This window comes from Cheilinus undulatus, linkage group 5 (assembly GCF_018320785.1).
Source record: "Cheilinus undulatus linkage group 5, ASM1832078v1, whole genome shotgun sequence".
Lineage (NCBI taxonomy): Eukaryota > Metazoa > Chordata > Actinopteri > Labriformes > Labridae > Cheilinus > Cheilinus undulatus.
Window position 1 is genome coordinate 3,500,888 of NC_054869.1, and position 15,210 is coordinate 3,516,097.

Below are 15,210 nucleotides of genomic sequence, written 5' to 3' on the forward strand. Positions count from 1 at the left end.
GAAGAAAAAGTGCAGATGTGTAAAAGTTTTACAACTCTATTGACAGTTTTTGCACATGTAGCATCACTAATAATTTGTCGCTAATTTATTTGAAACATGGCACTGAGTCAAATAACTTTAGTCAAAATGCATTGACATGCACTGGGGCTCCACTCTGCATTTTGCACTCAGGTTGCTTTTTGTGCACCATGATTAAACATTTGCTCTTCCTTGTTGCATTACTAAGTAGAAATGTACTTTTCAGATGAGCTTTTGACTGATTTAACTGTTTATAATGTTGTTCTGCAAAACAAATCTTCCCAAATCAAGACAGTAAAGAACAAATAATATGCTGTTAGAAATAGTACAGGCTAAGTATGCATGCACCTAGGTTGTTCTGCCCTGCAAACTCTCTTAGACACTCTTAAATTGCCACTGATATTTTGTGTTGTGAAATTCACTCATTCCTCCTTTTGCAGCATGTACAACTGAGAGCAAACGTACCTGTGCAGCTGCACGTCTCTTCATTATAGATCTGCAGGAGGACGACTGCAGAGAGGAGCATCAGCCAACGCAGAGCCTGATCCGGCGCCTCCCTCAGCGGGGGCCTCCTGCTCTGATAGGCTGGGTACAGGACCCTGCGGCGGCGACGAGCTCGAGGAGGAGAGGGATGCAAGGAGGAAGGTGATGTAGAGGAGGAGGAGCCGGCTGCCTCCAAAGATTCCAAAGGGAGCAGTCTGCAGGAGGAAGAGGAGGAGGCCATGCTGGATGTTCTCTCTCTGTCAGGAGTCTTCTGCAGCTTCTTTTGAGTTTAGATTCACTCTTTAAGTCTTTCTTTTAAAGTTGTGCAACCCAAAATTTGCTAAAATCTCTAGTTACTGATTTTTCTGAAGCATTTCCGTTTTCCTCCTTTTCTTCTCAGTCTTCCATCACTGTTTTATTCTCCAGTTTCCTCTCGTCTATCTTCTTTGTTCTTAGAGTCTCTCTCCATCCCTAATGTACCTCTAAATTCACCCTTCAGACTATTTAAAGATGTGCAGAGTAGGTGTTGTCAGCTTGCCTTTGGCCACGGGGCCCCCGCCTACCTCTGGAATTGATGTTGTGACATGAAATTATTTTTAGATACACGCAAACTACTTCTTACCCAAAATGAAAACTCCTCCTTCTTCTCTTTTTGTGTCTGCAGAGGCGTTTCAGCGCCGAGGGGAAATCCCTGCTTGCAGCCGCATGAAAGCCTTGACTCGGGGAGATGAGGACAAAAGTTTCATTTACCATCATCATGTTACTGTCACTAAGATCAGCAGAAATGTGGGTTAGATCAACTCCATTGATAAAAACAAAAAAGGAGTAGTTTAGTTTTCATTGTTCAGCGCTCTCAATAAAAACAGGAAATATGTACCAGAGGTGGAAGGCAGGCCAGGGGCGGCTAACCTGGAGAACCAATATAATTCCTGGTGGGCCGGGGTGGATTTTGGGCCACAGGAACACAGTGAGAGTAAAAAGATCATGCAGGCTGCAGTTGCAATGTTTAGGAATCAGCTCATCACAGCTGCTTTTCTCTCACTGGCAGAAATATCTGTCTGGTCAGAGAGGTCCGTCCCTGTCAGTCTGACTGGAAACACAAACATGTTTGGTTCTGTAAATACCTTTGTTTCCTTAAAACATTTAATGCCTCCACCTCATGAAACTCAAGATCATGATAAATTAGAGGGCTGCATGGCAGAGCAGGGGTTAGCGCTGTTGCCTCACAGTAAGAAGGTTCCTGGTTCGCTTCCTGGTCCAGGCTTTCTGTGCAGAGGGTTGCACATTCACAGGATCTCTCCATGCATTCATGAGCTTGGGTACTTTTTGGGTACAAGTTAACCTTGCAAAGCAGATGGATATGCCGGTTTCCTTGTTTTTCACTGGTGAATCAATCTCGCAAAGCTCCCGTCTGAACCGTTTGGGCCCGGTTAGAAAGTCACAGGACCAATCAGCAACCATGGGCAGTACTTTCATGCACAGCAGAGTCATGACCTGAGCAAGCAGCAACAAGAGGCCCGTGAAATTATGGCGGAAGAGCTTAGCGTGGATGCTGCTAAAGCGCCAGTTTTATTGGAACTTGATGACATTTCTTCATTAAAAGCAGAACAAAGAACAGCGGTGAGTTGTTTTCTTCTCAAAAACGGCAAAAGTCAAGTACTGACATGTCTTTATTCGCCATGTTTCGGGTTATTCCTCAGTAGATGTGCACGTGCAGCTCGATAGCTGCTACGTCACGTGTTTTGTGGCTCTGATCGGCCCGTAGAGATGTGACAGACAGAACGTTCATCCAATCACACACCGGGTTTGTTTTCAAAGCCTTTGCTCTCTCTCAAACGTTTCCTCTTGAAGCTTTCCCAGGTTAGGTTAGGTACAAGTTGGGTACTCCAGCCTCCTCCCACCACCAAAAACATGCTTTTTAGGTTAATCGGTGGCTCTAAATTGGCTGTAGGTGTGTGAGCATCTCTATATGTCAGCTCTGCAATTGTCTGGCCACCGGTCCAGGGTGTACCTCCCTCTCACCCAATGACCGCTGAGATAGGCTCCAGCCCCACAGCGACCACCAGCAAGATAAGCGGTGTAGATAACTGATGGATAATAAATAGGAAATAATGGATCATTAAAGAAGACGAGGTGGCGCTGAAAAGCTGGATTGAAAAGAAAACTTTTGAACAGTGCTACTCAACCCTGCTCAACCAACGAGCCAAACTGTTGAAAAATACCTTTGCAAGAGTCACAATCTAAGCGGTGAAGCAAAAACAGCTGGAAGTACAACAACAATAAGTTAAAGGTGGGAAAAATAATCAAGAAGCAACAAAAATGGTTGAAAAGGGGTGAGAATGGGGAGGAAAAGTGGAAAAAGGGTCAGAAAGTAGAAAAAATGGTTGAGAAGTGACAAAAAATGACACAAAATGGTTCAAATGTGGCAAAAGAATGAGTGAAAAGTGACTAAAATGGGCAAAAAGCAGTAGAGAGTGGCAAAAATGGGCAAAAAAATATGAAACAAGGGGTATTTAATGACAAAAATTATCTTAAATGGGTGAAAAATGGCAACAAAAATGGTGAAAAAGGGCAAAAATGGGATAAAAGTAACAAAAAAATAGGTAAAAAGTTGCAAAAAAGGTGGTATTTAATGGGAAAGGGAAAGAGTGAAAAGTGGCAATAAAGGGTAAAAAATGGCCCAAAAAATCCCTTTTGTAAGGTTTTCTGGGGCGATAATACTTAAATTTAAGACGTAAAAGAGCCACATGTGGCTCCAGAGCCACAGGTTGAGTATCACTGCTTTAGAAGCTGACCTGGCCACCTTGTACCATGTAAATGCACCAGGTGAAGAGGACACAGATAGTAGAGCCAGATGTGCTACACAAAACACAACATATAACACACAATCCACTTATAAACATGTGTGAATGAATTGGGCACCAGTGTGGCTCAGTGGGTAGAGCACACACCCATATTCAGAGGCTATAGTCCTCAACACACTGGTCCTGGGATCGACTCCAGGTCTCCTGCTAACTGGTGCGTGTCTTCCCCCCATCCTCTCTCTCCAGCTGTTCTATCTACATACAGGCAAACTGTCTTTAAATTTCTGAATGAATGCAGTGAACTGCTTGGTGTTATAAAGCTATTATGGTTACAGTTACAGAAATGAGTTCTATGCATAACTTACATCCACTATTAAAGGACTTATAGGTCTGAAGTGAAGTCAGCTGGTCCGAGTCGTTTTTTTTTTTTTTTTTTTAATTGTTCTACCTCCTGGTAGTGAAGTTTACTCACTGTGCATTTAAAACAAACTTAATTTTGGCATATCTAAATATGATATTTAAAGATCAAGTCATCCCTAGGACTCAGGATTTATCAAATATCATTTCTACCTTAAAATGTGACCTGTTTTAATTCTCCACTGTGACTTCAGAAGAAATGATCTAAAACTGAAATGTTGAATTTGTGTTTGCACTGAATCCCATCTGATGACTCTGGGCAGAGTTTAGCACCCTACGTGCCTTTAATGGTTCCCCAGCCCAATCATCTCTTGTCTCCTTTCCTTGCGTGAGGACTTGGTTTTATTTTCCTCGTCTCTCCTCAGGCCTCGACCACAGACCGTCTCCTTGAATCTTCAGGAATGTTTTGGATTTCTTTGATCACCTTCCTGCTGCTCTCTTCTCACGCAAACGCACACATGCAACATACTATCTTCTATTATCTTATGTCAGAATGAGATGCACAGGAATCACGCAGGCATACAGCTGCAGGATGCAGAGCAGTTCCTGTAAAACCCCGAACTAAGAAACACACACATGCCCACTGAAAGCTGGGGATCATTCTTTGTGCAGATTTTAAATTGAGGATTCTGAGAAACAGAACATTTTAAAGTCATGAAAGCTGAGACAAAACGACAAAGTCTGACAACATGTTAGCACGCTGACTTTCTCTGACAGTGCAAACAGGCTGATGCTGTGGAGATGTAATGTGTTTCTTTTTCTTTACACTAAGTGTGATGCTTACATCAGTCTGCTAACTCGTTCAAAATTAGAGCACTTTCAGGCTTACTTTGTATTTACAATATTGATTTTTCACCATTTTCTTTGAGCTTAAAGAAAAAAGATTTAATCTGAAATTTTCTCCTCTGTGATGAATTTGGTGATCACACAAAGATTCCTGGAGAGAGAAATACCAAAAAAGAGCTGGAAGTTTTCCAACAGAAATCACATTCTGACAGCTTTTCTGTGTCACAGGTAAGGTATGTTTGCAAAATTAACAGAATAGACAAAATATGGACAAAAGTATTTGGCCACCTGACCATTCCTCCAGCAGGGACTGTAATGACTTTGTCTTTAGACCCGTGTATTTTAATATGGAGCTGGCCCCCTTTTTGTAGCAGTAACTGCCTCCACTCTCCTTGGAAGGCTTTCACAAGTTTTGGAGTGTTTCTGTGGGAATGTGTGCCCATTCATTCTGTAGAGCGGTGATACTCAAGCATGGCTCTGGAGCCTCTTTTGTGATGATTTGTGTTTCTTTTGTGTCTTAATCTGAAATTTCATTCCCCCAGAAAACCTTAAAAAAGGAAACTCTGACCTCAGAAATTATCCATGGCAAGTCACTTAAATCAGTTTGTTCCCACACTTACTCAGTAGGCTTTAACTGTCAAACTTGATTGTCAACTTATATTATTATTCTGTATATTTCCATTGCCCTTATGTGCAGTTTTTGCCCCTTTTCTTTTTCTTTAACCAGTTTTTCTCAACTTACAGCTTTTAGCCCATTTTTTGACACCTTTAATCTGCTTTTTGCATTTTTTGCCTCGTCTCTTTTTTGACATTATTTGCCACTTTAGACCCATTTTAAGCTGTCTTTTGCCATTAAGTGCCACTTCTTTACAATTTGTTACTCTTTGCTGGTTTTCTCCATCTTTTTGTTGCTTTTTGCCCATTTTGGTCACTTTTCATTCATTTTGCCTGATTTTTGTTGCTTTATGACCTTTTCTGCCACCTGTAACTCATTTATTTTGTGACTTTTCACCCATTTTTGGCCACTATTTCTCCCTATCTTTTCCACTTTTTACCCAGTTTGTGCAGTTTTATGTACAAGGTGATGGTTTTATACACCAGTGGCTACGGCTCTGATTGAAGTCAGTAATTAAGGAGAGTCGAGTGTGAATTATGCAGACAGAGAACTCAGAGTTGTTGCTGATGAGGTGCAACAGATGCGTTCAACTTCAGTCAGGAAATTTCACTCACAGAGAAACTGAAAACTGGATCACAGACTGTTTATGTTTAAACCGGCTCTCTCTTCACTGTCAAAACATCACATGACTTTTTAGATGTGCTGTTGATTTGAAACACGCTTCAGCACCTTAGACCAACATGAATGCATGAATGAATGAACACGTGCTTGCACATGCACGCTAACAGGATTGTGGTCTAATCCTCATGAGCCCTGATGACGTCTGTCAGAGGCATTCATTTTTTTTGGTCCTGTCCTGTTTGGGTATGGATCTCACTTTGAGAGATTTTACATTCAGAGAGAGAATTAAGATTATTTTTAGCATATCTGGTCTCTTACACAGCTTCTTAGTCCTGATCACTCAGGGATGTGGACTTCTGTTTGAGTGGACTGCAGTAACCTGGCAGACATTGTTCTGTTCATCTGTCATAGCATCAGAAGACTTCCTGATAACAAAACAGACTTCCAGTCTAATCCCCATGGGACCAGTTAACTTCTATTCATGCACGCATTTCTGGTCTAAACCTCATGGGGCCATATGACTCGTAAAACACATAGAAAAATATCGGCAGGGTTTCCAGTTCGCAACCATCCAACCAGAACATAGCCAGCACGTGCAGCCGATCGCTTCACCAAACTCTCACCAAGGTGTAAAAGCCAGTCCAATATTTACTCTGGTTCCACTTCTCACTCAGTCCCTCTCTCCTTTATCTATCACAGTCCTCTTCTTTCTCTTTGCCTCTGTCATTGTGTTAAACAAGACTGAAAGAGGCTAACTGGCTTCTTCTGAGCTGAAGGATGGTGTGTGAACTAGTGCTGTAAAGTTGTATGTACTTCTTAAGGGAGAACCCCGGCCTGCTGTCATGGTTACATGGTGCTGAAAGCAGGTGACTGGGGTGCTCTGTGGAACTGGGATGGAGACCATTTTCCCTGCTAGAAGCTATTTTACCACCATATAAAGGTGGAAAGTTACATGTTGGTGTAGCCCAACTGTGTCTGTTTCTGTTTTTCAATGCCAGGATTCATACGCCAGAACTGCAACTGATGTGGGCAACAGGTCAGTAACATGACTGGGTGTAAAAGGAGCATTTTAGAGAGGCAGAGTCCCCCAGAGGTAAAGAAGGGCAGAGGTTCCCCTATCTGTGAAAAACTGCAACTAAATTTTATAGAAAACTATCAGAAAAATATTCCTTTGTGCAAAATTGTGAAGACTTTGAGTATCCCACCATATACATTCCACAATATTATCAAAAGATTCAGAGAAATTAGTAAAATCTGTGAGCAAAGGACAAGGATGGAGGTCAGTGTTGGATGCGGGTGATCTTTGGACCCTCAATGATTCTGCACTGAAATCCCTGCATGGGCTGTGTCATCCAAAAATTCAAGTTGAAGCTGTATGCAAAAGAAGAAGCCATATGTGAACAGGATCCAAAAACACCACCTAGTTATCTGGACCAAATCTCATTTAAAATGGTCTGAGGAAACATTGAAAACTGTTCTGTGGTCATATGAATCACAGTCTGAAATCCTCTCCCTAAATCATGCATGCTGTGTCCTGTGGACTAAAGAGGAGAGGGAGCATCCAGCGTGTTCTCCTGGCTCAGTTCTAAAGCCTGCATCTCTGATGGTCTGAGGTTGCATTAGTGTCTATGGCGTGGGCAGCTCTAACATCTGGAAAGGAACTATCAATGCTGAAAAGTAGAGAGAGGTTTGAAAGCAACATATGCTCCCATCCAGACAACGTCTCTGTCAGGGAAGGCTGCGACTATTTCAGCAAGACGATGCTAAACCACATCCATCACAACAGCATGGCTTCACAGGAGAAGAGTCCAGGTCCTGCAGCCCAGACCTTTCACCAATAGAAAACATTTGGAGCATCCACCATAGGAGACCCAGGACTGTAGAGCAGTTAGAATCCTAAACCAGACAAAAATGGGACAACATTCCTCTCCCAGAACTCCATCAACTGGTCTCCTGTTTACAGGCTGTTGTTAAAAGAAGAGGAGACGCTACACAATGTATGAACATGGCCCTGTCCCTACTTTTTTGAGATGTGTTGCTGCCATCAAATTCATAATGCACAAGTTTGACATCTGATATGTTGTTTCTGTTCTATTATGAATAAAACATGGCTTTGTGCGATCTGACAATCATTGACTTCTGTTTTTATTTACAGTTTACATGGCGTCCCAACTTTTTTGGGACTGGTTTTGTATAATACAACCACAAAAATCCCCCCAGCCGTCTTCTTTTCCTGCCGTTGTACTCTCATTGTCTGACAGCTGTAAACCTCACAGAGCTTCCTGCTCCCAGGTCTCAGTCAGGATTGTGTCGTTCATCCAGTGTTCATTCATGTTTAAGCTCTTTCAGAAACACGCTGCAGGAGGAAACGCTTCAGCAGAAGCTCTGTTTTCTTTGATTAACATTCTGTTTATAAAGACTTGACTCTGTTTTCATCACAGCTTTGTTCACACACTTAAATCCTCTTCTGGAATAACACAAAGTACGTCAGAGGGTTGTGTTTCCTGCACTGTAAGCTCACTCTTTTGTTCACAGAGCATGCAGGTGAAACTTAATACAGCCCCTGTTTGACATCAGTGTGTCTGTGGGGCACATTTACAAACACTAAGAGGATCCAGACCAAAAATAGCCCTTATTTATGAGAGCTGAAGCTTTTTTAGTGCACAGAATTCTCCTCACATGATTCCAGTCCTCACTGGTGTGACTGCCTCACGTGTTCAGACTTCATTAATGGAATAATGACTAATGATTATAATTGTCACTGTTAAACAAAGATAAAGACACACTTTCACAGCATGTCTAATCTAAAGTCTTATGATGCTAATTAAAGGTGGAGGTGGAGCGCATGAAGAGAGATGTTTTGGATGGGAGTAACATGACTTCATGTTTGGGTTTGTCTTCATGTTGGTATGACAACCGATGAATTATGAAGGGTTATTACCTCTGCAGAGAGTCTGGGAAAAGATGTCAGATAAATCAGATACAGCTGGCCTTTTCCTCCTTCAACACCATGAACAGTTAAATACTTAAAGCTACAATTAACCATCTTCATGTCTTCATAAGTTTAACCTCAATAGATCTTCCTACAACTGACTTGATTTTTACACAGCTAGGAAAAATTCAGAATTAAAGCATCGTGTTTTAGAAATACTAAACTCATGCTGCTTATTATGGCTGTGACATACACTATGTTGCCAAAAGTATTCACTCACTCCATCCAAATAATTGAAATCAGGTGTTCCAATCACTTCCATGGCCACAGGTGTATAAAATCAAGCACCTAGGCATGCGGACTGTTTCTACAAACATTTGTGAAAGAATGGCTCGCTCTCAGGAGCTCAGTGAATTCCAGCATGGTACTGTGATAGGATGCCACCTGTGCAACAAGTCCAGTGGTGAAATTTCCTCACACCTAAATATTCCACAGTCATCTGTCAGTGGTATTAGAACAAAGTGGAAGCCATTGGGAATGACAGCAATTCAACCACCAAGTGGTAGGCCACTTAAAAGGACAGAGCAGGGTCAGTGGATGCTGAGGCACATAGTGCGCAGAGGTCACCAACTTTCTGCAGAGTCAATCACTACAGACCTCCAAACTTTATGTGGCCTTCAGATTAGCTCAAGAACAGTGGTAGAGAGCTTCATGGAATGGGTTTCCATGGCCGAGCAGCTGCATCCAAGCCATACATCACCAAGTGCAATGCAAAGCGTGGGATGCAGTGGTGTAAAGCACGCCACCACTGGACTCTAGAGCAGTGGAGACGTGTTCTCTGGAGTGATGAATCATGTTTCTCCATCTGGCAATCTGATGGATGAGTCTGGGTTTGGCAGTTGCCAGGAGAACGGTACTTGTCTGACTGCATTGTGCCAAGTATAAAGTTTGGTGGAGGGGGGATTATGGTGTGAGCTTGTTTTTCAGGAGCTGGGCTTGGCCCCTTAGTTCTAGTGAAAGGAACTCTGAATGCTTCAGCATACCAAGAGATTTTGGACAATTCCATGCTCCCAAGAATGGGCAGGTAACAGGGACTGGCAATGCTGTGATCCTTGTGGAGACTCTAACCTTGCTGAGTGAGGAGGCTGAAGCGTTGGGAGAGCACGTCTCCTAGGACAACCTTGGATGCTGCCATCAAACCTGTGTCTGTGGACGGTGAGAGTGTGAAGGTGTTGAGCCTTTCACCTACTTTGTGAGGCTGAGATCAACTGCAGACTTGGACTTGCACATGGGGTGATGGGTTTGCTGGGCAACATGGTGTGGCGTTCCAGGTATCAGAGCATGCAAACTAAAGTCAGAGTCTCTTGGTCCTTGGTCCTTCCTGTCTTAGGCCTGCCACACACTAGATGATTTTTTAATCTGCAGCGATTTTAAAAACATGGGAGACCACAGACATAAGGACAATTTTCAATGATTCTTCATCTTTAATCCTCTGAACGCACACACTAGACAAGTCAGCCAAACTGTCAGATCACTGGAGACCACACACCTGCCGACCTGCCAGCGACCTCGTGTGATCACGTGACTTTAGAAAAAAACAAACACAGATGTCTGTGGATATATCCTCTTGCTGTTCCTCAACAACAGGCTGCCCTGGCATGCATTACAGGTGCAGCAAAAATAAAACAAGGGAAAGACTCAGGATGACAATCCTAGCTAGAATGAAGCTACAGTTGTGTTTATGGCTGTGAGTGGAGAAAGTACGTATGATCCAGCTGGTGATGCTGCCCCATCTGCTCGCTCTCATTGGTTGTTGTAGGTACTTCGTCAGAGAGCGCTACGACCTAGAATCGTAAATATCCAACGTGTTTGATATTTAAGAGTCAGGGTCTGGGAGGATACGACGCGATTTGGAGCAGTAAAGTAATCGTGTTGACACCACACATGCACACTACTCAGACAAACAATTATTTGCGACAGCCGCCACTCGGGATACGCCCCCACAATTATTGGGGCAGGCAAATCTTGCTTCAAATCGGGATTAAAATCTTGTAGTGTGTGGCCGGCCTTACTGTACTGTCATGAGGCCTGGACGCTTATAGGTGGCCACAGGCCCAGTGGATAAGGCTCGGAAATTTAGAGCTACTTAGGCTTAACATGACGCATGCACCACCGCTTCTTTTCCTCTTCCTTTACGCCGTTCCCAGAACTGAGTCAATGATAAGACCTAAGTTTGTACATTCAATTTAGTGATTAGCTTCCTTGTTGTAGCGTCCTGCTAACCTGGAGGACTGAAGCTCATATTACTCCTGTTCCATAGTCAGCTGGAGGTTAAACAGTAGCACCGTTAAAGTGTTTAAGTTTACAAGTTTACAGTGTTGATTTAAACCAGATAGAGTCTGTTTACAGGTGCTATGGTGTGGTGTCATTAGTTTGCCAGCAGAGGGCGCTTACATCATCTGTAAACTGGATAGATAAGCTGTTTGGCTACTTCAAGTGTTTTTTTTTCCTTTATATTTCCTCTTACATTGTCTATGATAGAAAGAGAACAAGAAAACATTTCTAAGAAATTTCAGTGCAGTATGTGTTGAGAATGATTACTGATGTGCTTATTTCATAATTGTACTGACTTTTTTGTTTTCTTATGAATGCCAGTGAATTTTAGCTGTCAGTTTTACTCTAAATTCTTATTTCTGTATTTGTTGTTATAGGCTGTAAACCAGGGGTGTCAAACTCAAGGCCCGGGGGCCAAATCCGGCCCAAAGATAAATCTGACCAGTAAGATTATATCATATTTCATGTTATAACTGCAGCCACCCCCCCCCCCCCCCGAACCAACCCAGAATGGAATAAGGGGTATAGAAAATGGATGGATGGATGGATGGATTGTTTTAACTGGCCTATCAGTATGAGGTCTGCAGAAGTATAAAAATGTGAACCTATCAGTGTTGATTTAGGATATCCTGAAGTCATAAAATCTGAAAAAGTGAGGAGTAAAAATAATTAAAAGTCAGGAATGTCAGAAAAGAAATTCATTTGTGTTTTTATTTCACATTTTCAATTTAGCATCTCACAATTAGGACTCAGACTTAGGATTTTGACTTTTTCTTTCATACTTTGAGCATTTCAACACATAATTTTGACTTCTTACATAAAATTTTGAACTTTTAGATTCATGATTTTAATTTCTTTGTCATATGTTGACCTTTTCAACAAATTATTTTGTATTTCAGCAAAATAGCAAAAACAGCAAAAAGCAGCAAAAATGTGTGAAAATGGAGCAACAAGCAGTAAAAAGGTGTGAAAATAGAGCAACAAGCAGTAAAAAGGTGTGAAAATGGAGCAACAAGCAGTAAAAAGGTGTGAAAATGGAGCAACAAGCAGCAAAAAAAAAAAATTACTAAAAGAAATAGTTGCAAAATGAAAGTGGCAAAAATGGGATGGAAGTGGAAAAATTGATTAAAAGTACTGAATAAGGGGCAAAGAGGGCAAAAAGGGCAAAAAGGGCAATGGAAATATATATAGAAAAAAATAAAGGCTGACAATTAAATCCTTCAGTTTAAGTGTGGGAAACAAACTGATTAATGTGAATTGTAATTGATAATTTCTGAGGTTTTCTTGCGGAATTATCTTTCAAATTTATATATTTGCCTTTTAAAAACTTTTTTTTTCAATTTCAATTTCAATTTCCTGTTTTGACTTTTTGGATTAATAAATTTACTTTTCTAAGATTTTGAGCCTTTAAACTTGTCTTTATATTTGTATTTTTAATTTTAAAATCATTTATCATCAGTGCTTCAGTTTTTTTTTCATATTTTATTACTGGTGAAATGAGGTTGACAGTTTATGGTTAAAAAGGCGACCCTGTTAGGCCCTCAGGTTAGACCTGAATCCAGAATCCGGCCCCTGCTGTAGACAATACTGGATCTGAAGTACATACTGCTGGACCTCAGGCAGTTTATCACTTCTTCTCAACTTTCTATTCGGACCGATCCACCGTCCTGGTTAAAGTCAGAACTAGACCGTGTGTCTGATGCTGACTAGCTCAGGAAAGCCGGGATGGGAAGGGTCAGCTGGATACTGAATCAGCTTTTACGGGTATCTTCCTGGGCTTGATTCATACCGGGTACCCAGGACTCAGTGGGCTAGTCCAGACATCAGAGGTGGCTGCATGGGTCATGGAGGGGTCAGCTGGTGCAGGCCTGGACAATGGCCATCAGGAGGTCAAAGCACAGTAGCTAACCAGAAAATGCTCCCATACCTGACCTGATGGACACAGCTCATGAAAAAACAGGAAAGCCTTCTATTCTCCAGATTCTGTGTGTGTGAGACGTGACACACAGGCGGTCTGAAAGCCCTGACCTATCAGCATCCCTGCTGAAAAGAAAATCAAGCTGTTTCACCATCGATTGGGTGTTGCCCGTGGATCTGAAATCTGTCCTGTGCCGTGGATGTGTGACAGTCTATCTGGTGTATCGGTGCAAAGTTGGAAGAAAATCCCTTAAAGCATCTTATGGCTACTGGCACAAACAAATAAAAATAAAACAATCTTCAGGTAATTTCTGCCTTGTTATGTGAAATCATGTCATAAAGGTGTGGGTTTTTTCCAGCAGTATTTCACTTTTATTTCTGCACTATCGACCAATATCACACCCTCTGACACACAACAAAAGGAGATTATATTTGACATTAATTGATGTGTTAGATGAGATGAGTACTTACTGTCAACCGGTTTAATTACAGCTCGCCATGGCAACCAGGAAACAAACGCCTGATTTGCATAGAAAGATAAAAGCATCATTTGGAGAGCTATTTTGTTGCGTGCCTCCTCCCTGCTCTGCCTGCAGCCTGCAGCACAACATTCCCAGCTTCTGTTGATCTGTCTCTGCTTCAACAACACACACCTTCATCCTGATGGGGGTTAAGATAAAAATAAAGGCTCTGCTTGTGCACCTAGAGCAGTTGTGTCATATCAATCACAGATTTAAGGTCTGATCAGAGGGCCTAACCTGAGGGTCCACATTTCACTGTCAGCCTCATTTTTCACCAGTAATAAATTACGGGGATAAAAGTTAGCAATGATGATAAATGATTTTTCTGATTTAAAAAGTCAGGATATAAGTTAAAAGGCTCAGAATCTGAGAAAAAAGTCAAACTTATTTATTCAAAAGATCAAAACACGAAATTTGATGCTAAAATAATGCTTTTAATAGGCAAATATATAAAAAAGAAAGTCACTAACATGTTTTAAAGGCATAAATATGGCTTAAAATTTAAAATGGTGCACCTATAAGGTCAAAATATGAATTCAAGGTCGAAATAATCAATTGAAAAGGTCAAAATATTAGATAAAAAGTCGAAATAATCAATTCAAAAGGTCAGAATTTGATATAAAAAGTGAAAATAATGAATTGACAAAGCCATAGTCAAAATAATCAACTCAAAATGGTCAAAATGTTAAATAAAAGTCCAAGTAATAGATTAAAGTTATAATCGTAAAATGCAAAATTGAAAACATGAAATGAAAATACAAATGAATTTGTTTTCCCACATTTCTTTTTAACTAGTTATTTTTACTCTTTATTTTTTTCACATTTTTATAACTTAACAAGGATTTTTTTTAATCTTAAAGGTTTAATTTACATTTTTATACTGAAGGAAATCTGCAGACCTCATATTTTAGGGCCACTTATAATAAGAAAATGGTACGACCTTGTGGGCCGGGTATAACTGTGTCACTGGCCAGATTTGGCCCCTGGGCCTTGAGTTTGACACCCCTGTCCTAGAAGGTCACTGCTTTTACATATGACACTCTGTAGACTTAAACTCCATTGCTACTGATGGTTTAAACTGGACTCAGTTCTGGGACAACTGATTGACAAAAATGATAATTGCAGAAGAACAGGGAGGAAGTTTCACATTTGAAGGACATTGTGATGAACATGCAATAAGCACACTGACATGGCATGCATACACCATGCAGCAGTGTGTTTTTACATTTTCACGTTGACAAATACAGTGCTTCACAAATGTATTAGACCACCTGTCATATTTGTCTCAGAGACCATCCAGCATCATGAAGCGCTTAATGTGGACTTTCATTTTCAGTGAGCTCTCCACGTTTTACCATTTTGAACAGGAATGAGGAATTTCAAACTGAATTCACCTTTTTTATTCCCAAATTTGAGCCAGCTCACTGGGCTTCTCTGAGAAGTCAGAAATGAATCAAGCATAACATTCAACCACTAAAACTCATTTTTCTGTTCAGGAATGCAAGTAAATAACTATAATTTTACATATTAATCAAGAAATAATAATGTGCTTTCCTATTTTTTCAGTTTTTTTGTGAATCATTAAATTTGAAAATTCATGGATAACAATTATAATTATATTTTAACATTGAAAATAATATTTTGGTTAAAGTATTGGTGTATTAACCATTGCAGAAACATGAAAAATGATTTTGGTAATTACCAATGCTGTTAATTTAGGGCAGCTGTGGCATAAACCTTACTTTGGGTGGTCTAATAAAT